We start from the raw sequence: 27,859 nt of genomic DNA on the forward strand, positions 1-27,859 counted from the left end.
TGGTGTCAACATTATTACAAAGATTTCAAGGTCTCACAGCTTGATTCTCTGTTGTGAATTTTGAATTGTTTCCTTTCTGGCAGTGACTGTGGTGATGTATTGATAAAGGTTGCCATGTAGATAAGTTTATATCATTCCTGACACTACAGTTGCAAGCAAGGCTTCTGTCCTTCATAGCATTAACATTGAGGCTGGCTCCATGGTTCAGGCTATCATATCCTCTTGTCACTTCAGTAGAATGTAGAGATCCCTAAAGAATAAACAGTTCTTATGTAGGATCTCCATGGAAACATTTACTTGCTTTTCTATTCACTTTCTGGTGCACCCGCTGTGTATTTTTCGTATTTTCTTGTTTTATTTCAGGATTTTAGTAATTGTAGATGTGCTTTTAGCTATGTGGTAACTGGTGTTCAGAATTTATTTCTTCAGGGATTCATTTTTATTAGTAATTTGAATTTCCATCAAATTCAATTTTTTGTAAATTTTGTTTCTCTACCTTTAAAATAGTAACATTGGAGCTAAATTGGGTGTAAATGGGAAAACCTTAGAATCAGTCTAAGAAGGCCATGGAGCACAGACTCTGGGGAGGGCTGCAAATTAGAGAAGTCAGGCAGAGCTGAAAAGCAAAGGAGTGCATGGAGTGGGGAGGGCCATGATGTGAAGTCCTGTAGGGCCATGGTATGGGCAGTCTGGGAATTCCACGGCTTGCAGTCTGGGAGAGCCACAGTGTGGAGTCTGGGAGGGTCACAGGGCTGAAATTTGAAAGCTCACTGCAGATCTTGGCAGTGAGCATCAAAAAAGGCGCAGCGCATGCGCGACTTGTGTGCCACTAAGCCGCCGCGATATTTCGCGAGGCGGCTCATCTACATGGAGGGGTCAGAACGACTGCCCCCGATGGAGGGGTCAGCCACTACGTCCCCAGCAATGGCATCCGGCACCACCGTGCAGGCGCCAGCACCACCGCACAGGCACCGGCGCCGTTTTTAAAGGGCTTCAAGTCCTTCAGTGACATTTAAATTTTTAAAGGTCCTGGTCTCCGGGAAATAAAAATAAAATTTTATTACAACGTTGAATCCCGCCTCCCACTCACCCAATGAGATAAATTGCCATCTCCCCCCAGAAAAATCTTTTATTCATATCCCGAACTTTCCCCTCCGAACTTTATTCTCTTTGACCCTCAACCCCTTCCCACCATCACCGCAACCAACTGCATTCATTTTTGCCGCTCCCCACCCCGCCCTGAAAAATTCACTCTTCCCCCCTCACCACCAGTGTGACATCTGGGATCTCCAAATGGAGATCTGAAGGTGAGGGAGTTCCGGGCACCGGCTGGAATATCGGTTTGCGACAGGACCAGGTAAGTGCTTTGGCATGTATTTAAATATTTAAATGAAGGCTGCGCCGCCATGTGGCGGTGGGCGGTGGGCGGTGGTGGGGGTGGGGAGGGGCCGCCCTGCGCCTCGCCGCTGCTGGAATAATGTGTCGGAGCCTTCCCAGTGTTGAGGCCCATGGCAGGCCTCTCCCAGAAGTATTTTTCTGGGCCCCCCACTTATAAATTTCAGCCCACAATGTGAGCAGTCTGGAGAGGCATGGAGCGAAGAGTCTGAACGGTCCAAGGTGTGAAGAGTTTGGGAAGGTCATAGAGTGGAGAATCTGGGAGGGTCACGGTGTGGAAAGTTTGGGAATTTAGGTGTATGATTTCAGGAAATGCAGCAGCATGGATAGAAAGTTAGTTTATGGACATAATGTTGAATCATAAGATGATACAGTTATGAAGAGAAGCGGCACAGTGGCGCAGTGGTTAGCACCGCAGCCTCACAGCTCCAGGGACCCGGGTTCGATTCCGGGTACTGCCTGTGTGGAGTTTGCAAGTTCTCCCTGTGTCTGCGTGGGTTTTCTCCGGGTGCTCCGGTTTCCTCCCACAAGCCAAAAAGACTTGCAGGTTGATAGGTAAATTGGCCATTATAAATTGTCACTAGTATAGGTAGGTGGTAGGGAAATATAGGGACTGGTGGGGATGTTTGGTAGGAATATGGGATTAGTGTAGGATTAGTATAAATGGGTGGTTGATGTTCGGCACAGACTCGGTGGGCCGAAGGGCCTGTTTCAGTGCTGTATCTCTAATCATAATCTAATCACATACCTCCATTGGTTCAGAGAAAGCAAAGAGGAGATTTAATAGAGGTTTTTAAAATTATGAAGGGTTTTGAAGAGTGAATAGGAACAGATTATTTCCTCTGGCTGTTAAGTCACTGACGAGGGATCAACGATATAAAATTGTCACTTTGAAAATTAGGTGAGAGTTTAGGAGAAACTTCTTGATTGAGGGAGTTGGTAGAGCAATGACCATTGTGTGGTGAAATTGTTCTTGGGTGCTACCACTTGATGGGAGATAAGAGGCAGAATTTCTTTTGGGGGTTGGGGTCTCAATCCGACATTGCATTGGCATCAGAAGCCTGACATAATTTTCATAGGGATGGTCAATTAGTGGCCAGAGAGCGTGGTTGCCATCGTTACGTTGAACTTGTATAAGACTCTAGTTTGGCCTCAGCTGGAGTATTGTGTCCAATTCTGGGTGCTACACTTGATGAAAGATGTGAGGGCATTGGAGAGAGTACAGAAGAGATTCACGAGAATGGTTCCAGGGATGAGGAATTTCAGTTATGAAGATAGATTGGAGAAGTTAGGACTGTTTTAATTGGAAAAGAGAAGGCTGAGAGGTGATTTGATAGAGTTATTCAAAATCATGAGGGGTCTGGACAGAGTAGATTGAGAGAAGTTGTTCCCACTCGTGAAAGGATCAAGAACGAGAGGGTACAGATTTAAAGTATTTGGTTAGAGAAGTAAAAGTGACATGAGGAAAATCTTTTCCACGCAGCAAGTGGTTAAGTTCTGGAATGCGCTGCCTGAGAGTGTGGTGGAGGCAGGTTCAATTGAAGCATTCAAAAGGGAAATAGACAGTTTTTTGAAAAGGAAGAATGTGCAGGGTTATGGGGAGAAGGCAGGAGAATGGAACTGAGGGAATTGCTCTTTCAGAGATCCAGTGCAGACACGATGGGCCAAATGGCCTCCTTGTGATTCTGTGATTCTGTGAAAAAGGCCACAGGTACCAGGCCATTATCATGGCGGGGCAACCCATCCATTTACCACCCCCCACCCCCCCACCCACCGCCTCACCCTGGTCTGCCACCGGGAGGCCACCTCCATCCTTTGGATGTGTTTTGGCCGCTAAAGGGGCCCAACTGCTGACTAGAAAATTCCAGTCAGTGTCTCCCCAGTGCCCCCAACAGGCCCTTTAAGTGCTTTAATTGGTTATCTGCTGCTTGTGGGCAGGTAGCCATCAATCACCCCAACCATCCACTTTTAAAATGACCCAGAGGCGGGAACATGCTGGCAAACCATGGCTGCACTGAAGATTATGGTGGGCCTGGAAGATCCCAGGTAAGTTTATTTAAATGTATTCATGATGCTCATTTAAATATTCAAAGTCAGGTCCGTCGCCCAGTGGTGAGGGAGCCGCCATGCAGCCTGGCTGCCACTGGGAAAGATCATTCTGGACACCGCCCCCCCCCACCTCCACCCCACAGAGCCCGACGCCGGGATCCCTGTAAAATCCAGCCCCTAGTCTCCATGGCTGTCTGGTGGGTCACAGTTCAACCATGGTCTCATTGAATGGCCGAACAGGCTTGCGGGCTAAAAGGCCTACTCCTATTCCTATGTTCCTGTCCATTTGCCACTTTCAACAGAACCACCTTGTTCCCTGTTTGGGAAATCAAAAGTATGAATTCACATGATAAAGCCATTGAACCATAAAAGTTTGAAGCAGAGCATATCTTCCTGTAGGTTAAGATTCAATTATCTCCTTTTTGTGGGACATTTGTGGCTTTATATTGAAAACAAAGCAAAAGCTTCTTCTCTTTTGTCCTATTTATGCTCTTGCTTGGTTCGGCAGCTCCTTTCTGCTAGTCATATCTCTTTAGGTTGATTAGGGTGAAGGCCATTCAGTAACCTTTGTGGTGGATGGGTCGCCAATTCCTGAACCTCTGGCCATACAATCTCTGATTCACACTGCTGTATGATTGCTTTGAGAGTGATGTCCCTTTAAGATCTCAGTATGCTAATGAGCTAATGTGATGAGAAGCCAGAGTCACTCTGTAACTGTAATACCCAGATGAAAGTTCTATAAATAGTTTGCTCTGTACTGTATATACTAATTTAGCTGTTAATAAACCTGTTAGAGATCTTCAATGAACTGGATGCCACGCGTCTCATTATGTTGCATAAGACAACATAAAGAACTCAATATATGGTGGCAGCTGTGGTGAAAACACAAGATCTAAGCTTGAAGACCATGGGCAAAACAGCTGTGAAAGCGATCCTTGTTACAGCCAAAAGGGAGAAAGTTCAAAAGAAATACTAGCCTAGACAGTGGGAAGAAGAAATAATTTACCTCCAGCTGTAGAAGACGGAGCACTGAACGACAAGTAGCAAATCAATTTTTGTGATCGGGTGAGTCATTGTGCTGACGGTCGAGGGATCCCAGTTTAAAAAAAGGCTTTGAAGAGCTTAAAAAGTTGATTTTTTTTTTAAAGTTCTGTGGAAAAAAAAGGGAAAAACCTAATTCCTTTCTCAGGCTGATCAAGGTTGGTGCCATTACAGGAGACACTTGATAGTAAAAAAAAAATTGCGAGAATCCCTTGAACAATGCAGTCTCCATTCATGCAGCCAAAGCTAAAAAAAATCATTAAACCACTCAAGCGTAAAGAACATAAACAAACTCTTAAAAAAAAAGCAAAGGGGAAAACCCTTGAACTGCCAATTGTACAGTTGTGTAAACATACAAGCTGGAATGCTGAACACAAAATAAACAGAGAACACTGTCAAAAACCTGCAATTCTCCATCAAAGCAGCCAGTCTAAATAAAAGCGAATTTCTTAAAGGGGAAACAGTGCAGAGGTAATAGAACAAATTCTAAAACGAGTCTCAAGCCAGAAATAGAAAAGCCATAATAAATACAGTGCTGAAGACACACACAGAGCTGAACAAAGTTAAATATAGAGCAGAAAGCAAAAGAACAGCAGAAAAATGGATACCAAATTTCCCAGCATGAACTGGAAGGCCATTGATATCCTATCTGAGATCAAACTTTTTAAACAAAGAATTCAGTTATGCTTCACAGACCAAGTGATGGTAGAGCCAGAGAAACAGGCTGTGAAAATACTGATAGCAGTTGAAATACCTCTGACTTATCTGAAGATGACCAGAAAGATCCTGCAAAGATATGGAAAGTGCTAGAAGATCAGCTCTGGGTAAGAATGAATTTTAGAATTCCCCGCCTGAAATCAAAGTCCTACAGGCAACAGCCACAGGAATCAATAGATCAGTTCATCAGTGGATGCCACAGCAAGGGCACTAGATGCAGCCAACAGTATCAGCACTATTGGGGAGGCGGTGGCGTACTGGTATTGTCACTGGATTAGTAACCCAGAAACCCAGGTATTGTTCTGGGGACATGGGTTCGAATCCCACCATAGCAGAAAGTGGAATTTGAATTCAATTAATAAATCTGGAATTAAAAGCTAGTCTAATGATGGGCATGAAACCATTGTCGATTGTTGTAAAAACCCATCTGGTTCACTAATGTCCTTTAGGGAAGGAAATCTGCTGTCCTTACCTGGTCTGGCCTACATGTGACTCCAGACCCACAGCAATGTGGTTGACTCTTACATGCCCTATGAAATATTCTAGCAAGCCACTCAGTTCAAGGGCAATTAGGGATGGGCAATAAATGCTGGCTTGGCCTGCGATGCCCACATCCCATGAATGAATAAAAAAAGCAAGAAAATTGCATGGTAAGTGTGGTTTGTCCCACTCACTGCAAAGTTGCTCTGCATTTCAAGGCATGTGGTGCAAAATGACATTGGGCCCACCTATGCAAGAAATCTGGCTCCAAGGACAGAAGTCACAGGAGGACAAAAACAAACAGAAGACAAGCACAACAACAGCAAGCTGATACAGGAATTCCACGGCAAAACAGCCCTGAGACAAGACTCAGAGTGGAGTAATTCTCAGCCAGAAAACGAGCAGGCGCTTCACATTGTGAACCTGACACAGTGCGCAGGGCCCGCTGCCAATCTCAGCAGTGAGCTCAAAAAATGGCGGCCTGCATTTGTGGGCCGCAGGCCAAAGAGCCACCGCAATCTCAAGTGCGGTGGCTCATTTAAATAGCTGGGGTGGCTGTCCCCCCAATCTCATGGAGGGAGCGGGCTGTTCATCCCTGGCAATGGTGTCAGCTGCCTGTGCTCAGGTGCTGGCGCAATTTGTAAAGGGCAGCCAGCCCTGCTGCCTAATTTAAATTTTTAAACACATACCCCAAAATTAAATAAATAAATTTCTTATGCCCCTTTCCCACCCCTCAATAATGATTATATTAACTATTTCCCTTCCCCCCTCCAAAAAACACTTGGACTTAGTTCTCTCCCAGGCTTTAGGGTCCGTGGCAGGTGGCCTGAAGCTGCCTCCGGGCAAGGGCCGCCATGAACTGGGAGGGCCCAGCTCTATATTACTGGTGGCAGCAAGGCCTCAAGATGGCTCCACCACCCACCCCCCCTGCTGCTCAGCAACAAGATCCCTATTTGCATATTTAAATAAACTAAAATTTATGAATTAATCATACTTACGTCGCTGCCTGAGTTCCCGGTCTGATTGTCGGCCCGCGGAAATGAGGCACCACACCGGTGGGCCGGGGGTAGGAGGTAGGTTTATCAGTACTGGGGATGGCGGTAACGGGGGTCAAAGTAACATCATTGTTGTCGGGGATGGTGGGAAGGGTTGGAGGTTAAAGTTCATGCAGTTTGGGGGGGAAAGTCAGATTGTATAAGTGTTTTAAGGGGGAAAGGAAAATTAATAATTTTGTGGTTATTGCGGGGTGGGAGAGGGGAAAAATAAATGTATTAATTTTTTTTTTATTCTCTTTATCTTTAAATATTTAAATCTGCCGGTAGGGCTGAGAGCCCTTTAAAAATGGCCTCACTGTCTGTGCATAGGCAGCTAACGCCATTGCCAGGGAAGGACATCGCACTCCCTCCACATGATCGGGGTTGGCTGCTCTGGTCATTCAAATGAACCGTTGCATGGAAGATTGCGGTGGATCCACGACATGCGGCTGGCGCGGGCAGGATGCCATTTTTTCGCCCACTGCTAACCATGGCAGAGGGCACAGAAGATTCAGCCTTTAGCTTTTACATCGGACCTACCCCCCAACAAACTGCACAAATTTTGAAGTTCAATCCTTCCCACCATCCCCTGCACCCATTATGTGCATTTGACCCCATTCACCCCACTCCTACACTGTAAATCGTACCTCCTCAGCCCCCCCACCAGTGTCACAGCACATTTCCCCGGACAGCAAATTGAGGCTGTGGGAGTGCTGCCTGCTGGCTGCCATGGCATAGATAATGGTGGGCCCTCAAATTTGGACGTAAATTGATTAATTTTATTCATTTGAATATTTTAATTGATGTCCTGTCGCCCAGCAGTGGGAGGGCTGCCACAGATCGTCGCTGTTGCCAGGAGGATCAGGCTGCACCCTCCTGGTGCTAAGGTTTGTGGCGGGCCTCATCCGGACCCATCTTCAGGCCACCCCCCCATCCCCCTACGGATCATGACATCGAGGGCTTGGTAAAATCCACCCCATTGTGTTGATGAAGTCAAACAACTGGAAGCTTTCGCAACTATTAATATCATGTGTCTAAAGAAAGCTGGCAAACATACAGTCAGGATTAAGATTGACACAGGAGCTAGTGCAAATATTCCACCAGTCCGAATCCTGAAGGATATGTACCAGGGTTGTTGGAAATCAATGACAAAACCGACAACTGCAAAGTTATCTGCATACAATGGGGCAGCCAACCCTTGTACTGGCACGCTGATAACGCAATGCAGCTATGGCATGTCGGCATGGAAACTGCAAATATTTTATCTGGTAGAAACGAGCGGACCAGCAGTGGGAGGACTACCAGCGTGTAAGGACCTCAACACCATGACCATCCATGAGATCATCAGGTACCCATTACAGCAGAAGAGACCAAGGGTACCCGCATTGAGTCGGTCCATGACCTACAACAAATGTACCCGGATAGGTTCGATGCCATATGAGATTTCAAAGGCAATGCCATACTGTACCTCAGACAGGATGCAAATCTGTCAATCGGCTCTACTAGAAAGTGCAGCTTTCACGTACAAGAAAAGCTTAAAAACGAGTTAGATAACATGGAACGCAATGGCATCATCTGTCATGTGCATCATCACACAGACTGGTGCAGCTCAATTATGTATGTACTGAAGAAGGATGGAGCAATCAGGGTATGTCTCGATCTGAGGTGTCTAAACCTCTCCCTAAAGATATGTCCCCACAAGATTCTGACACTAGAAGAATTGAATCCCAATCACAGGAGCCAAATTCTTCTCCGAGTTGGATGCTAAACATGGATATTGGTCGATACACCTGGCTAAGGAAGTTCATGAAGTCACCACATTCAGGATACCATTTGGAAGATACAACTTCCAGAGACTACCCTTCAGCTTATCTGTCAGTCAAGATCTGTTTCAGCAGATGGACAGAATTATAGAAAACGAGCCTGACAGTATCTGCATTGCCGATGACATTGTGGTAATGGGCAAAATCAAAGAAGAGCAGAATCAAAATCTCCATTCACTGGTGGCAGTAGCTCGTCGCAACGGGCTCGTTTTTAACAGCAAGAAGTATCAGGTGAATGTAAGTCAGATCAATCTCTTTAGCTCCATCTATTCAGGTTGCAGAATCCGGCCTGACCTAGACAAAGTCGAAGGTATAAGGCATATGCCAACCCCTCAAGACAAGGAAGACCTCCAGAGATGTCTTGGAATCTTCAAATTCTTGGCACCATACATTCCAAATTTTTCTGACAAAGCATCATCACTGCGAGAGCTCTTAAAAAAGATGTACCATATGTATGGCAGAAGGACCATCAGTATATGTTTGAGTCTCGCAAACAAGCATTGTCAGCCGAAACCTGTACCCTGCAGTAATATGATCCAAGGAAGAAGACAATTCTGGAAGTCGATGCCTCACAGAAAGGGCTAGGAGCATGTATCCTACAGGATGGCAAGCCAATTGTATTTGTGTCCAAATGTTTTTCCCCAGTACAATCCAATTACTCAAACAGAGAGTGTGAAACACTTGCTCTGGTGTTTGGGATTGTGAGTTTCCACACCTACCTGTTCAGTAAGCAGTTCACTGTGGAGACTGACCACAAACCACTGGAGATGATCTGGCGCAAACCATTGCCAAGTGCACCACCTTGACTTAAGCGACTCTTAGTGGAAATACAGGGGTACGACTTCGACATCTGCTAAAAACCAAATGGTCACCTTGGATACACTGAGTAGATTGCCAAACCTGAACAAGAAGGAAGAAGTGCCACTGTACAAAAAGTAGACAGCATGGACATCAAGGTAGAAGATGTGCTCAAAATCGATTTAATGCATCTTGGTCAGCACAAAAGTGACCAACTACAATCAGAAACAGCCAATAACCCACAACTGAAGGCACTGTGGGGAGTCATCATAGAAGGTTGGCCTGATATGATAAAAGAGGTGCCAGAATCCCTGGATGCTTTTGGCCTCATAGAGAGGAACTCGATATCTCGAGAGGGCCACCTTCGAAAGAAAACAAGTGATTGTGCCCAAATCTCTCCAACCGGACATCTTGTCACAACTTGACCAAGGCCATATGGGTATAGAGTGAACGAGACAACTGGCATGAGACACTGTTTATTGGCTGGGGATCAACGGTGACATATAAAAGTTAGTGAGGATGTGTGGGGCATGACAGAGCCACCAGTCACAACAACGTAAAGAATCTCACAGAATCACAGAATTGTTACAGAGCAGAAGGAGGCCATTCAGCCCATTGTGTTTCTGGGTCTCCGAAAGAGCAATTCACGCAGTTCCATTCCCCTGCCTTCTCCCCATAACCCTGCATGTTCTTCCTTTTCATATAACAGTCTAATTCCCTCTTGAATGCTTCAATTGAACCTGCCTCCATCACACTCTCAGGCAGTGTATTCCTAACCATTCTCTGCGTGAAAATGTTTTTCCTCATGTCACTTTTGTATCTCTTACCAAATACTTTAAATCTGTGCCCTCTCGTTCTCTACACCCTCACGAGATTCCATCAGTCCCTTGGTCCAAAATTGCCACTGATCTATTTTCCTTTAATGGAGATGACGTTATCTTAGTCACCGATTATTTCTCCAAATTTCCAATTGTCAGACAGGTAAAAGACACTTCAAGCACGATCGTCACAGACACATTGAGTGTTATATTCAGTCTATTTGGTGCACCTGAAGAAATTATTTCTGACAATGGGCCACAGTATACGGGCAAACCTTTCAGGGATGTGTGCACCAAATGGGGCATAAACCATGTGATGTCCACATTACATTACCCTAGATCTAATGGTCTTGGTGAGTGAATGGGTTTGCACAGTTAAATCACTTATCCTGAAGTGTAGGACAACGAAACAAGATTTTTGTGTTGCCATGTTACACCTCAGAGCTACACCTATGGATATGGGCTTACCGTCACCAGCAAAGATCCTGCTTGGCAGAGAAGTACGAACAATTCTGCCAAGCCATCATCTGTCCAAATTCTCTGAGGTGCAGGAGACACTACTCAAAAAACAGGGGAGAATGAAGATGGTGCATGGCCAACATGCAGGGGTGGAGTAGCCCACAATGAGATCATGGTATCCAAAGTATGCAGTGAGCCTAGGTCCTACAAGATTACAACATTTAACGGAGCTGTGTTGAGAAGCAACCAAAGCCAATTAAGAGAGTGTGCTATACTCTAATTGAGCACAGTGGACTCGAAAGACCACACTCCAATGGAGGGTATATTGGAACAACAGGACAACAACCAACACATTGACAACATGCCTGCAAACCAAAAACAGCCAAGGGTGAAATCCACATCCCCAAAATGTTATATCATAACAAGATCTGGAAGAGTTGTTAAATGACTGAAATAATATAGGGAATCTTAAATTTCTATATTTGTAAATTTTATAATCTATACCACATATAACTAATTGTGATATTATCTAATTTTATTGTTTTCACTCATAGTGTAAGAGACTTGTCTTTTAAAGAAAGGGGATGTTGTATGAACCCTTTGACAGTGATGTCCCTTTAAGATCTCAGTATGCTAATGAGCTAAGTACTAGGATGTAGTCATGTGACTAGAAGCCAGAGTCACTCTTCAACTGTAGCACCCAGATAAAGGTTCTGTAAATAGTTTGCTCTGTACTGTATATAATTGTTTGGCTGTTAATAAAGCTGTTAGAATTCTTCAACAAACTGGACTCCACGTATCTCATTATACTGCATAAGACAACATAAGGAACTCATTACACACACAATGCTCCTTCCTCACCTGTTTCAACCATCTTGTTGGGAATCGATCTGTGGGCACAGCTGTGGCTGGCTTTCAATCATTTCAGTTGCAATATATTTGCAGATAGAGATTGCTACAACTCATCCAGAGAATGTGGTCGTTTCAAGTTAGTTTTATATTTACGAAGTTGACAAAAATGGTAAGTGGGGGCAGGACCTTTAATAGTTCTTACTATGAAACGCACTCTGACTTTCCCTTAAGGAGCACAGGCAGCTAACACTTAGCTTTCTATCATTGTGACAACAGGGCAGGATTTCATCTCTGATGCAGTTTGCACCCCTTTGCCAGCTGCACCAGCTGTTGCTGATCTGTCACTTTGTATTAGAGTAATGAAAGAGCTTTTATATGTGGCACTGCTGGGAAGTGTGAGACATATGTTATACCTTCCTAGCTGGCCTCAACATACCTATTTTAGTAAGGTCAAATTGACATGTATTTGCAGCAGATTCCCTTGAGGCAGTCAGTGAATGCTGAGTCAACCAGAAGAACATTAGAATAGTAGAAGCTGTAGTAATACCATGTTTAAACAGCAATGAAGAAGATGAGTGTAAAAGTCTCTTTTCTGCCACTTTCTATATGTTCACTAAGAATTGAAGCAGAGACACCTGAACTGACCCAAACCAAACTAAAGCATTCTTTAAAAATGAAAACCAGGAACAGTGAGCCATTTCCCTTTTCTAAACAAAGGAAATGATATATTGCTGGTTCATTTGTAATAGCTAATATAATATATTAAGCTCATCCTTTTTTGTGATGTTGATTGAGGAATAAATGTTGGCCAGAACTTTGGGAATAACTCTCCTGCTCTTCTTTGAAGTAGTGACATGGGATCTTTCTCACCTACCTGAGAGAGTAGACAGAGCCTCGGTTTAATATCTCTATATTTCATTTTGATTTTCCACTTGGCTGTGAGCTATGCCAAGGCCCTACAGTAGTTTCCAGGGTCAGTTCCATTTAAATATTACAGGAGAGCCATATTTTCCTCATGTTCATCATTTAAATATATTTTGCATGCACCTCCCACATATTACATCGCCAGATCCACCCTTTGGGAAATGCAGGGATATGCAGATGTGGTGCAACAAGTCTTTAAGCACTTTTCTGATTCCTGTCCACCCCTGTTCTGCCAGAAAACCATTGGAAGTGGGGATGGAAATTCTAGGTTTAACCGCTTGGTGAAGCAGTGGCCAGAGAGCAGACAGATTTTCTGATAGGGCTCTAGAATTCAAGTTGGAAAGAAAACAGCAGAGGTGAGGGAGGAAGCTCCAAGCTGAGTTAATTGGCAGTATGGTGGTGGTGAAGGGAGGAGGTTACCACATCCATCACTGCCAAATCTACAATTTCATGCATATGGAAACATGTAGGCAAATATTTAATGACCTTACTAGGTGTTGATTATCATTGCAAAGCTCAAATTTTCAGCAACATCATTCATTGTAAAGCTTCCAACTGGAAAATTGTATGGTGATTCATTTTGCCCATTTTGCTCCGTTTGAATCCTTCAATCACACTTACAATCCTTACAATCACAATTAAAAGTGTGTAAATTAATACATAATGACAGGATTAAGCAAGGAAATTATGCTAAAGCTTTGTAAAACACTGATTTGGCCCGTGCTGGAATATTGTTGTCAATTCTGGGAAACACACTTTAGGATGGATGCCAAGGCCTTAGGGAGGTGTCGGAAGAGACTTACTAGAATGGTACCAGGGATGAAAGGCTTCAGTTATCGGCAGACACTTGGGAAGCTGTGGATGTTCTCCTTTAAGCAGAGTAAGTTAAGGGAAGATTTAATAGAGGTATCCAAAATCATGAAAGGTTTTGATGGAATAAATAAGAAGAAAAGGTTTCCAGCGGCAGAAGAGTCAGTAACCAGAGGACACACATATAAGGTAATTGGCAAAAGAACCTGAGGTGACATGAGGGAAACGTTTTTTAGACAGTAAATTGTGATCTACAATACACTGCTTGAAAGGGTGTTGGAAGCAGATTCAATAATAATAGTGCAAGCTGATAATATCATAAAATTGGCGAATTAAATATTTGATTTAATGCATAGGAACATAGAAATATAAAAGCAAGGAGACAGCATTGAACATGCGTGAGATCTCAATTAGCCTGCAGTTGGAGTATTGTGTGCCTTTATTGGGCACCCAATTATTGCAAGGATATGAAAGCAACGGAAAAGATGCAACATAGATTCACTAGAATGTTGTCAACGATGAAGCATTATAATTGGAATCATACAATCATAGAATGATTACAGTACAGAGGGAGCCATTCAGCCTGTCCTGTCCATGTGGGCTTTCTGCAAGAGCAACTCACCTAATTCCACTTCCCTGTCTTTTCCCCGTAGCCCTGCAAAGTTTTTCTCTTCAGATAATTATGCGTTTCCCTTTTGAAATCCATGATTGAATCTGAGTGCATTCTAAATCCTAACCACTTGCTACGTAGAAACGTTTTCCCTCATGTCGCCATTGCTATTTTTGCCAATCACCTTAAATCGGTGTCCTCTGGCAATGGGAACAGTTTCTCCCTATCTACTCTGTCTAGACCCCCTCATCATTTTGAACACCCCTATCAAAACTCCTCTCAATCTTTTCTTCTCCAAGGAGAACAGCCCCAGCTTCTCCAATCTATATATGAACCTAAAGTTCCTCAACCCTGGAACCATCTTTTCTGCACCCTTTCGAATGCCTTCATGTCCTTCCTAAAGTGTGGTTCCCAGAATGGGACACAATACTCCAGTTGAGGCCGAACCAGTGTTTTGTACAGGTTTATCATAGTTTCCTTGCTTTTGTACTTTCTGACCCTAGTTATAAAGCCCAGGATTCTGTATGCTTTATTAACTGCTTTCTCAATCTCCCCTGCCACATTCATTTATTTGTGCACATATACCCCCAGTTCCCTCTGCTCCAGCACCCACTTTAGAATGCTGTACTCTTTATTTTATATTGCCCCCCTCATTCTTTCTACCAGAATGTATCACTTTACACTTCTCTGCATTAAATTTCATCTGCCACTTGTCTGCCCATTCTACAAGCCTGTCTATGTCCTTTTGAAGTTTTCCACTCTTCACAGTTCACAATACTATCAAATTTTGTGTCATCCACAAATTCTGAAATTGTGCTCTGTACACCCAAGTCTAGGTCATTAATATATATAAAAAAATCAGGAATCCTAAAACCAACCCCTTGGGAATTCCACTACATACCTTCCTCCAGTCCAAAAAACAACCATTGACCACTACTCTCCGTTTCCTGTCACTCAAACAACTTTGTATCTTTGCTGCTACTGTCTTTTTTCTTCCATGGGCTCTCACTTTGCTGACAAGCCTGTTATGTGGCACTTAATCAAATGCCTTTTGGAAGTCTATGTACACCACATCAACTGCAGTACCCTCATCAACCCTTTCTGTTACCTCATCAAAAAAACTCAAGCAAGTTAGTTAAACATTTTTTGCCTTTAGCAAATCTGTGCTGGTTTTCCTTAATTAATCCACATTTATTCAAATGACTGTTGATTTTATCCCAAATTATTGTTTCTCAGAGCTTTCCTACCATCGAGGTTAAACTGACTGGCCTGTAGTTGCTGGGCTTATCCTTATACTTTTCTTGAACAAAGGTGTAACATTTACAATTATCCATTCCCCTGGCCACCCCTGTATCTAAGGAGGATTGGAAGATTAAGGCCAGTGCCTCCACAATTTCCACCTTTACTTCCCGCACTATCCTTGGATGCATCTCATATGGTGCTGGTGAATTATCAACTTTAAGTACAGGCAACCTATCTAATACTTCCTCTTTATCAATTTTTAGCCCATCCAGTATCTCAACTACCTCCTTGTTCAATATGTCTGGGCAGCATGTTCTTCCTTGGTAAACAGATACAAAGTACTCATTTAGTACCTCAGCCATGTCCCCTGCCTCCATTTGTAAATCCTCTCTTAGGTTCCTAATTATCCACAGTCCTCCTTTTTCCACCCTTTGACTATTTATATGTCTATAGAAGACATTTGGATTCCCTTTTATGTTAGCTGCCAGTCTCTTCTCATACTCTCTCTTTGCTTCTCTACTTTTTTTCATGTCCCCTCTGAACCTTCTTTATTGAGCCTGGTTCTCAATTGTACTATCCACCTGACATCTGTCATATACATCCTTTTTCTGCTTTATCTTACTCTCTATCTCTTTTGTCATCCAGGGAGCTCTGGATTTGTTTGCTCTACCTTTCCCCCTCCTGGTAATGTACCGCGACTGTGTTGTGAGATGGCCTTAAGAGCAGACCACCTTAAGAAACTGTAAGTGAAGGTCACCACTTTAGGAAGTGATGTCGTGTCACGCATGACCATGTAGTTGTGGGTGTAGCACAACAGAGTGAAATGTTTTTAGATGTAGCTCATGCAGTGGCTGTTATATATATATATATATATATATATATATATATATATTTATTTAATTTATGTTCTAGTTAAGTTATAATAAAACCCACGTTTCTTTGAATATTACTTGTATTGATATGTTTCTTACAATAGTTCACACACCAAAGGAACACGTAATATTGCATGGTGGCAACGTTTGATTTTTTCTGAAGAACACACTGAGAGAGAATGAGGAGATACTGATTGCCTACCTGAAGTGGCTGAAGATCCAACAGAGCAGCTGGAGGGAGACCTCACAACAATGGACTAGGACCAGAGACAGGACCCCAGGAGGTATTGAAACTCTATGAGTACAGTAATCAATTTGCAGGATATTGAGCTCTCAACTCTCAGCAGTCAAAAAATGTTAAAAATAGTACAGCCACAAGTATTTAAGTTTTCCCATTTTCTTTGCTTTGTGGACAGGGCCTAAGCCAAAAAGAGAGGGAATATCTCAACAGCACTACTGGAGATCCACGGCACAGTGAGAAAGGTCTCTGAATGGACAGGGGGCATTCTGAGGGGGGAGGGTGAACAGCCAGAGGTTGTGGTACACATCGGTACTAACGACATAGGCAGGAAGAATGATGAGGTCCGGCAGGGGGAGTTCAGGGGGTTAGGTAGAAAGTTAAAAGACAGGACCTCTAGGGTTGTAATCTTGGGATTACTCCCTGTGCCATGTGCCAGTGAGGCGAGAAATAGGAAGATAGTGCAGCTAAACACGTGGCTGAACAGCTGGTGTAGGAGGGAGGGTTTCAGATATCTGGATCATTGGGATCTCTTCAGGGACAGGTGGGACCTGTACAAGAAGGACGGGTTGCATCTAAACTGGAGGGGCACAAATATCCTGGCTGCGAGGTTTGCTAGCGTCACTCGGGAGGGTTTAAACTAGTTTGGCTGGAGGGTGGGAACCAGAGCAGTAGGACAGCAGGAGAAATAACTGAGGGGGAACTAGTAAATAAGGCCAGTAAGACTAAGAGGAAGAGCAGGCAGGGAGATGTTGCTGAGCACAGCGGGACTGGTGGTCTGAAGTGCATCTGTTTCAATGCGAGAAGTATAACAGGTAAGGCAGATGAACTTAGAGCTTGGATTAGCACTTGGAACTATGATGTTGTTGCTATTACAGAGACTTGGTTGAGGGAAGGACAGGATCGGCAGCTAAATGTTCCGGTATTTAGAAGCTTCAGGCGGGATAGAGGGGGATGTATAAGGGGTGGGGGAGTTGCATTACTGGTTTAGGAGAATATCACAGCTGTGCTGCTGGAGGATACCTCGGAGGGGTCATGCAGCGAGGCAATATGGGTGGAGCTCAGGAATAGGAAGGGTGCAGTCATGATGTTGGGGGTTTACTACAGGCCTCCCAATAGCCAGCAGGAGGTAGAGGAACAGATATATAGACGGATTTTGGAAAGATGTAAAAGCAACAGGGTTGCAGTGGTGGGTGATTTTAACTTCCCCTATATTGACTGGGACTCACATAGTGCGAGGGGTTGGATGGGGCAGAATTTGTAAGGAGCATCCAGGAGGGCTTCTTGAAACAATATGTAGATAGTCCAAGTGGGAAGGGGCCGTACTGGAACTGGTATTGGGGAATGAGCCCAGCCAGGTGGTCGAAGTTTCAGTAGGGGGGAGTTTCGGGAATAGTGACCATAATTCCATAAGTTTTAAGATACTTGTGGATAAGGATAAGAGTAGTCCTCGGGTGAAGGTGCTAAATTGGGGGAAGGCTAATTATAACAATATTAGGCAGGAACTGAAGAATTTAGATTGGGGGCAGCTGTTTGAGAGTATATCAACATCTGACAAGTGGGAGTCTTTCAAACGTCAGTTGATTAGAATCCAGGACCGGCATGTTCCTGTGAGGAAGAAGGATAAGTTTGGCAAGTTTCGGGAACCTTGGATAACGAGGGATATTGTGAGCCTAGTCAAAAAGAAAAAGGAAGCATTCATAAGGGCTAGAATTCTGGGAACGGACAAAGCCCTTGAGGAATATAAAGAAAGTAGAAAGGAACTTAAGCAAGGAGTCAGGAGGGCTAAAATGGGTCATGAAAAGTCATTGGCAAACAGGATTAAGGAGAATCCCAAGGCTTTTTATACGTATATAAAGAGCAAGAGGGTAACCAGGGAAAGGGTTGGCCCACTCAAGGACAGAGGAGGGGATCTATGTGTGGAGCCAGAGGAAATGGGTGAGGTACCAAATGAGTACTTTGCATCAGTATTCACCAAGGAGAAGGACTTGGTGGATGATGAGTCTAGCTAAGGGAGTGTAGATAGTCTGGGTCATGTCGTTATCAAAAAGGAGGAGGTGTTGGGCGTCTTGCAAAGTATTAAGGTAGATAAGTCCCCAGGGCCTGATGGGATCTACCCCAGAATACTGAAGAAGGCAAGGGAAGAAATTGCTGGGGCCTTGACAGAAATCTTTGTATCCTCATTGGCTACAGGTGAGATCCCAGAGGACTGGAGAACAGCCAATGTTGTTCCTTTGTTTAAGAAGGGTAGCAAGGATAATCCAGGAAATTATAGGCCGGTGAGCCTTACATCAGTGGTAGGGAAATTATTAGAGAGGATTCTTCGGGACAGGATTTACTCCCATTTGGAAACAAATGAACTTATTAGTGAGAGGCAGCATGGTTTTGTGAAGGGGAGGTCGTGTCTCACTAACTTGATTGAGTTTTTTGAGGAAGTGACGAAGATGATTGATGAAGGAATGGCAGTGGATGTTATCTATATGGACTTCAGTAAAACCTTTGACAAAGTCCCTCATGGCAGACTGATACAAATGGTGAAGTCACATGGGATCAGAGGGGAGCTGGCAAGATGGATACAGAACTGGCTCAGTCATAGAAGACAGAGGGTAGCAGTGGAAGGGTGCTTTTCTGAATGGAGGGCGGTGACTAGTGGTGTTCCGCAGGGATCAGTGCTGGGACCTTTGCTGTTTGTAGTATATATAAATGATTTGGAGGAGAATGTAGCTGGTCTGATTAGTAAGTTTGTGGACGACACAAAGGTTGGTGGAGTTGCAGACAGTGATGAGGATTGTCAGAGGATACAGCAGGATATAGATCGGTTGGAGACTTGGGCGGAGAAATGGCAGATGGAGTTTAATCAGGACAAATGTGAGGTAATGCATTTTAGAAGATCTAATACAGGTGGGAAGTATACAGTAAATGGCAGAACCCTTAGGAGTATTGACAGGCAGAGAGATCTGGATTGAAAGTGGCAACACAGGTGGATAAGGTAGTCAAGAAGGCATATGGCATGCTTGCCTTCATCGGTCGGGGCATAGAGTATAAAAATTGGCAAGTCGTGCTGCAGCTGTACAGAACTTTAGTTTGACCACACTTGGAATATTGCATGCAATTCTAGTCGCCACATCACCAGAAGGACGTGGAGGCTTTGGAGAAGGTACAGAAGAGGTTTACCAGGATGTTGCCTGGTCTGGAGGGCATTGGCTATGCGGAGAGGTTGCATAAACTTGGATTGTTTTCACTGGAACGACGGAGGTGGAGGGGCGACATGATAGAGGTTTACAAAGTTATGAGTGGCATGGACAGAGTGGATAGTCAGAAGCTTTTTCCCAGGGTGAAAGAGTCAGTTACTAGGGGACATAGGTTTAAGGTGCGAGGGGCAAAGTTTAGAGGGTTGTGCGAGGCAAGTTCTTTACACAGAGGGTGGTGAGTGCCTAGAACTTGCTGCCGGGGGAGGTGGTGGAAGCAGGTACGATAGTGACGTTTCAGAAGCATCTTGACAAATACCTGAATAGGATGGGAATAGAGGGATACGGTCCCCGGAAGTGCAGAAGGTTTTAGTTTAGACAGGCATCAAGATCGGCGCAGGCTTGGAGGGCCGAATGGCCAGTTCCTGTGCTGTACTTTTCTTTGTTCTTTGTTCTTTGTTGGATGTGGCAGCAGCCGGTACTGCACGATGCAAGTGGCTGCAGAGAACAAAGCAGTCTCACAGTTTAAAAAACAAGCTGTGCAAACAGAAAGTAGCTGTGGTGTCTCACTCTTAAAGGGACAGGCCTTCAGAAAACAAATCTGTCTAAACAAGGAGAAAAAAAATGTGTCTGCGAAAAAGAAAACCTGTAAAAGGTCCTATATTTCTAAAAAAGCAGGATCATTAAGACAGTGGCTTTCCGATATCCAGTTATAGATTGGAAGGCGTCAGGCATGGCATCTGAATTTAAACTGTTTCAACAGCGAATGGAACTGTGTTTCCTGCATCAAGAAGTGAGTGGACCAGAGGAACATCAAAATTAAAATTGCACTGGGCAAGGAGGGCCCACAATGGATCAATACATCAGGACTGTCAGCTGAGGATCAGAAGGACGCTAGTGAGCTATGGACATTCCTGGAGCAGCAACTCAAGTTTGTTGTATGTTTAGTTAGTCTAGCTAAGAGAGATTACTGAGTCTTTGGTAAGTTTAACAATAACTAGTTTATTCCATATTAAGGAACTGCATACAGTTTTACATAAGTATGTCTAAATCTACTGATGCCTTGCTACTTCATCTTCTTCAAGTCTCTCCCTCATGTGATGTCTTATACCATCATAGTGGGAGGCATTACTCACACTATCTCAGACATTAACTCTTTCAAATACTTGTCCTACATCTGCCCCAAGTCTTTGTTATTGTTTTCCTACATTCAATTTTACTTTTACATACTACCCCATCACCTCCCAAGACATCACAGATTCAATCTACCAGGAGGCTTCACAACTCTCCCTGATCGTGTTGTTGTCAGACTCGGAAGATCAGTAGTCTATCTCTGAACTCTTGTTTCTTGACTTGGACAGCCTTCATTGAGGTTCATAGTATCCAGTGCTTTCTGAATTTCAGGTTCAACATCTGGTTCATCCAAATGTATAACTGATTGACATCTTTGATGAATAGAAATAAGATTTCTCCTGTTTCTTTTTATGGAACCTTCTGCAGTATGTCTCATCTCTCTGGACGATTACTCCTTTTCTGCCTTGGTCTCCCTTCCATCAACTTGGGTAGGTTCCTGGTATGATATTTCCTGTTAGAGTTATGAGCTTGTTATTTTCGATAAGACTTCTCTTTGTCTTGAACTCTCTGATAATCCTGAACTTCTAGCCCTGGAAGTAATTTTTTGGGGAGCATGGGAAGTGTGTTCAAAGCTTTCTTCCCAGCTACAGTTCTGATGGTGCTAATCCACATCGCAACGGAGTAGATCTGTAGTTTCGGAGAGCCGTTTAAAAATTTTCATTCTTCTTTAACAGTACTTTGATAGTTTTGACTCCTCTTTCAGCTTCACCATTAGATTGTGGATATCTAGGGGAACTTGTAAGATGTACAAATACACAGTTTTCCTCAAAGCGCATAAAGTAGTCATTTGCAAATTGTGGACCATTATCAGAAACTATCTGATCAGGAATGCCATGTGCTGCAAAGATCTCCATTAAAGCTTGAATGACTGTCTCAGTCGCCATTGTGTACAAATGTTAGACTTTGATCCACCTGGAATAATCAATGACAATCAGGTAGGATTTCCCATTCAACATGAATAGATCGATCTCCAGACGTTCCCAGAGTCTGGTTGAAAATTGGGTCGAGTTAAGGGGTTCCTTCTGGTCTGGTCTGTGCACTGCATGTATCTGGCAATTAGAAATCATTTCTTCTACATCTCTCAATATTTCCAGCCACCACAAGGATGACTGAGCCCGTGATCTGCATTTTGTGATACCCATATGACCCTGGTGCATTTTCTCCAAGATGTCTGCATGGAGCGAGACTGGAATCACCAGCCTCTCATCATAGACCAGCAAATCATCCACAAGTAAAAGTAAAGTGCTTTCTGTGCTCACAGAAGATTTTCATCAACTTACCACTGGGACGCTGCTGTAGCCAACCATACGTGCAATTTTGGCGGATACGGATGCATTCCTCATCTTGCATCTGAGCATGACAAATTTCTTGGAACTTTTTTGAGCTTGTCGGCCATTGTGATGCAGTGAACTAAGAATATGACTCAATCTCATTAATAAAGTTAACATCCTGTCGTGTAGGATGGTCAACAGTAGCTCTGGACAATTCATCTGCTGCCGTTTGCAGTGTGCCCTATTACATATACCGTATCATATGTAAATCTCAGTGGTGTTAACCGGAATCTCTGGATTCTCTGAGGCATTCTTGCGAGTTCCTTTTGATCAAATAAGGAAACTAAGGGTTTGTGGTCTGTCTCTATGATGACCTTTGAGCTGATGATGTAATCTGAGAACTTTTCACAAGCCCACGTGACTGCGAGAGCTTCTTTGTCTATGATGGTATACCTTGTCTCAGTCTCTGACAATCCATCTGGCTGTTCTTGAAAAAGGACTGCCCCCAACCTTGTAGATGAGGTGTCTGCTGAATTGTGGTTAGTAGTGAGAGGTTATAATGCACCAAGATATCAGGCAAAAGCAGCATTTCATTTGAAATGCATGCTCCTGATGTACATTCCAACACCGTGCTTGAACTTCATTTAATAATTGTCTTAAGGATTCAGTAACTTGCGCTGGATTGGCAGAAATTTTGCCAGCTGATTAACCATTCCAAGGAATCGTTGAAGATCTTAGACAGAAGTAGGAATTGGGAATTCACTAATGGCTCGCATCTTCTGTAGGTCTGCCATTATGCCCTTGTTACTAACAATGTGCCCTATGAAACGAATAGAAGTTTTCGAGAATTCACACTTCTCATTAAGTGTCAGGCCTTCTTCTTGTAGACCATTCAAAACCACTTTAACCCTCAGGTCATGTTCTTTGATGGATTCCCCATGGACTAAGATGTTGTCCATATGGCATATTACTCCTTTAAGGACCTGTAGAATGTTTAACATAATACTTTGGAATATTTCCGGTGCTGATGTTATACCGAATGGTAAACGATTAAAACAAAATCTTCCGAATGGAGTAATGAAGGTTGTCAACAACCTTGACTTCTCATCCAATGGGACTTGCCAAAAGCCACTATTCAAGTCCAGCTTTATGAGTATGGCACTTTTGGATAACTTTGCCAAGCTTTCATCTACTGAGCACATGGGATGGATTTCTCTGCCTACAGCCTTAGTAAGTTGAGTTAGGTCTACACAAATGTGAAGATTACCGTTATGTTTAGGAACTGGAACCATTCCAGGGCACCACTCTGTAGGCTCAGGGACAGGAGAAATGACTTCCATCCTGCTCATCGCTTCTCACTGAAAATGGACTTGCTTCATTAGTGGATGTGGTAACTTCCTAGGCGTGAAAAAACATACAAGGTTAGCAAAGTAGTACTGTATTTGGTCTTATGTTTTTCTAGACCTGTAAATAATTTCAGGAGTCTTTTTGAAAGTGACTCCTGGATTCTTGCTGCTTAACTTCTTCCACTTTCCTGATAAGATGAAGGTCAATACAAGCTTAAGAGAGAGAATTCTTGATTCTGTAGAACATACAGTGTTTCCAATATCTACTTTCCCTTGTACTCAGTTCAATCCCTCCTGGACCGTGTAACTGAGTGTCTGTTGGTTGCAGGCAATGCGTTGATAACCACGTTTCGTTGTCTGATAAAACTGTTACACTTGCTCCAGTGACTAGTTTAAAGTTGGTGATATGTCTATTGATATGTATATCTGCAGTCCAGAATACATGATTCAGATCATTGATCTCACTAAGGACGTTTTCTGATTTCTCTTCTGATGAAGATTGTTCAAATTCATTAATGGCTCTATGTGTGAAGACTTTTCCTTTAGAACCTGTGAAAGTTGAGATTTTACTTTAGCACATCTTCCCAAAAACATTCTTGCAGTGAAAACATTCTGCTTTATTTGCAGGACGCTGTTCGCACCTGTGGGTCTTTTTGGCAACATAGCGCTGACAGGGTTTCATAGCGTCTTGCACTTTCCCTCCAAGTGTACCTTCTTTCCTGGTGCTTCTTTTACAGTCCTGTGCTTAAGGCACTGTACATTCACTGGAGGTTTCCTGAACCAAGGATTATCATCACCGCTCTGGATTGCTCTGTTCTGCTTATGGATCTCTGCTTGTCTCACCAGCTGTATTGTTTTGTCTAGGGTGAGGTCTTCCTTAGACTGCAATAAATCTGAAATAAATCATCAATACCAACTACAATGTGGTCACGTATTAATTCTGCTTTTAAGTCTCCATATTCGCATCCTTCAACTAGCCTATAAAAGTCAGTAATAAAAGCATTTACTAGTTCACCTAGCTTCTGACCCCTCTGTTGAATTTGGCCCTTTCTAGGATCTTGTTACTCCTCAGGTTGAAATAATTATCAAAGGCTTTTAAGCCTTCTTCAAATTTATCTGATGGCTCATTAATGCCTTATCTTGCAATAACATTGTCTGCTATTGCACCTGTGGAATGAAGTAATGTGTTGGCTTGTTCTGCTTCAGACTTGCTGACTAATTTTGAAGCAATTCTGTACCTCAAAAATCTTTTTCTCCAAAATGACCAGTGTTCAGTTTGATTTTGTCCTTCCATCTGTTCAAACCTCTCTGATAGCATAAATTTAAGATCCATGACTTTTCTAAGCTCTCTAAGTAGTTTAGTTGTTTAAAATTTTTCCCTCCAGTATTGGAAGTTTTCCCGTGCTGCTCAGCCTCTCTCTGACTGCGATCACTGTCATTCACTGGGAAATCTCACTGCTAGGCAAGGTATTTATTTCTTGAACACTGCTTTGCAAAGCTATTTCTATAATCTCTTCGCTCCCTTCACCTGGAGTATCGAGTATTTGCAGCCACATTTTTTTCCTTACTGCCTCGTGGTTGCCATGTGTAATGGCGTCAGCCTCGGATCCGCCCTTGCTAGGGATTTCGTTTTCCCAGTTCTGCCTAACTAGTGCACTGTTAAGAACAATTTTCTACCTTTTTAATGGTTGATCACCAGATCCTCAACCGTTGCTTGGTTCTCCGACTTAATGCCTGCAATCGCTGGACAGGGATTTTACTTTCACAGTCTATTACGACACTCTGGCGCAGCCCGAATGTCTCTGCAAGCCGACTCCCTGACTCTCCGTGCCTTCACTTCATCCACGGAGCAGTTCTGGAGCTCCTCACAGCCTCTTCTCGAGTTCTGCAGTTTTGGCGCAACTTTTTTCAGGTCTGACTTTCCAACTTTCTTTAAAGTAGTTTTTCAAAGTGTTCTGGGCATTGTATGGCAAGAACCATTGCTGTTCATCACATTGTATGTTTGGTTAATGCAACTAGGAGAAATTACTGAGTCAGTAAGTTTTAAAAATAACTAGTTTATTACATATTAAAGGCTTTACATAAGTATGCCTAACTCCACTGATGTCACAAATTGACACAATTGTTATGACCGCTCAGGACAAAGCCCCCAATCAAAATATATAATTCTGATCGCGGTGGGAGCAACGCACTGTCAATTCAGTACTGTCGCTTAACAGGTTGCATCATATTTCTTTAAGTTTTCCAAACTGAAGAAAAAGGCAGCCAAATTGAACAATCTAGTAACCCCCGAATGAAGTGAGCCAAACCAGGTATCTTTATATATCAACAAATTAACTATTTATTTAAATAAAACCTAAAATCTTAAACACTACTAAGATAAACCAATATCTAAAGACCTTATAACTTCTTATTTAAAAATCTAACTCCTGCATTTGCATACATATACTCGGTTTTAAATTAGCTGACCGAAAAAATAGAAAAAAAAAGTCTTCATCAGTTATATTCCTGACGAATGGTCTTCCAATACAACACAGTCAAAGTTCACTTACAGTCTTCCAAGTTCTAATGAAAACAGAAGGTCCTTCCAAAGATAGGGGTTCAACAGTTTTGCTGTTATAGTATTAAACTCTTCTTTTTCCCAGCGATGAACACAGCAGATATCAATAATTGGTTGTGAAAGAATAAAGCTTTTTTCTTATTTTTTTTAATGGAATTAATTCATCTTGAAGCTTTGTAGCATTTTGAGAGAGAAATAACACAGCTTTTCTTCCTTCAGTTTAAATTGTCTCAGAGCTCTGTCTGCTAAAAAACAGTTTTTGTCAGCTAATTTAAAAGTCAAAACTGCAACATTGAATCCCGTGCTCTCTCTCTCTCTCTGTGGCTGTTGCTTGGCAAGCAGAATGCACTCTGGAATTTTCTTAAAGATGCACTGATTTTTTTACAGTCTTAAAGGCGCAACACAATATTTCCGAGGAGAGAAAAAAAAACACAGGATCGTTTCACAATACATGAAGTCAGTAATGCACCAAGATGTAGAAAATATCCAGGTCGAGTGTATTGGGTCAGTCCAGGTATAGGACGACACAAAGACTGGAAGTCTTGAATCAAAGAGGCAATATGAACAGAAGTCTCTCCTCAGACTTCGGTTCATTACAGCAACTACCTGGAGGCCAGATGGGTTGCCGGTGATTGGTGATGTTGCCAGTTATCATTTTTCTATGTTTTCCAAACAAGGGAAGATGAAGGCATCGTATGACAGGCAAGCAGGACCAGAATCGGCTCAATTGCGAGTAAGACAGAAGGTCAGAGTCCTCAATCATGCAACAGGAACTTGGTATCCTGCAAAGCTTGCTTGGATTTGTGACCAGCCCAGATCGTTGGAGGTCCAGACACTCAATGGTGCGATTCTCAGATGGAACCAAAGTCAACTTAGAGAGCTGTATGACAACACTTACATGTGACAACTTTGTGGCATCGCATTCAAAGACAAAGGCCAGAATTTTATGCCCCCCCCAAAGAACGGGAAGATGGTTGGTGGTGGAGGGGGGGCGTAAAATGGAGCGGGAAGCTCGGGGAGCCCTTCCTGACCCGCTCCCGCCTGTGCTACCACTTTACGCAGGGTGGCGGCGGTGAAAATGGCCCAACCGCCCCAGGCCAATCAAGGCCCTTAAGTGGCCACTTAAAGGCCATTTAAGGGCCTCTGCCCACCACCACGGGGATTTTGCCTATGGCCAGTCGGGCGGCCTAGGCCCGAGAGAAGCCACCTGACAAAAGCAGGCGGCTCTCTGATGGCCTTGGGGGGGGTGCAGGCCCTGTGCTCAATGGAAGGCCGCCCCTGCTGTTTCAACCACCCCCAACACCCAACACCCAACACGCACCACCGTCCCCCCAATCGACCACCCTTGCCTTGCCGAGGCCCAAGCGATTACCCCCAATGAGACACCAAGAACTTACCTTCATTCTTTGGGCTCTTAGACATCTTCTTCCTGATGGCTGGGTTGCAGTCCCAGCAGTGGCCACTGCTCCCGGTGGTGCTGCTGGGACAGAGAGCTGCCGGCCCGTTGATGGGCTGGCAGCTCCATTAGGCGGGACTTCCTGTCTCAAGTGGGTGGAAGTCCCGCCTCAGACTTATTAAGGGCCGGGGAACCTCAAAATGTGGATCAGATCCCCTGGCCAGACAGAGACAGGTTCGCCACCGACTTTTCAGAAGACGACAGAAGAAGAACGTGCTAACCAGAGTTCTGAGTCACCAGAGTCTCAGAGGAGTCATCAGGACGAGCCCAGCTCCAGGAAGAGGTTGACAATAACAAGATCGGGATGAATAAGCAAATCTCTTCTATGTTTTAGAGGGTGTTAAACTTACTCACTTGTAAATAACATTTTGTTTTAATCATGTATAGTTTGTCCAAGCCACGGCATCATTGTATACCGTACATATGTTATTATCTTTTGAAAAGAGGGGGATGTTGTGGGACGACCTTAAGAGCGGACAACCTGAAGAAGTTGTAAGTGAAGGTCACTGGTGAGGTGATGTCGTGTCAGGGAGTTGTAGGTGTAGCCTGACAGAGTGAGATGTGTTTAGATGTGGCTCCTGCAGTAACTGTTTATGTATGTATGTTCTAGTTAAGCGATAATAAAACCCATGTTTTCTTTGGATATTACTTGTAATCCTGTGAAGCTTACCATAGTTCATACACCTAAGGAACAAGTAATATTATGGACTGTACCTGAACTACCTCCTCTTTAAAGGTAGCC

Source organism: Heterodontus francisci, chromosome 5, assembly GCF_036365525.1.
Source record: "Heterodontus francisci isolate sHetFra1 chromosome 5, sHetFra1.hap1, whole genome shotgun sequence".
NCBI lineage: Eukaryota > Metazoa > Chordata > Chondrichthyes > Heterodontiformes > Heterodontidae > Heterodontus > Heterodontus francisci.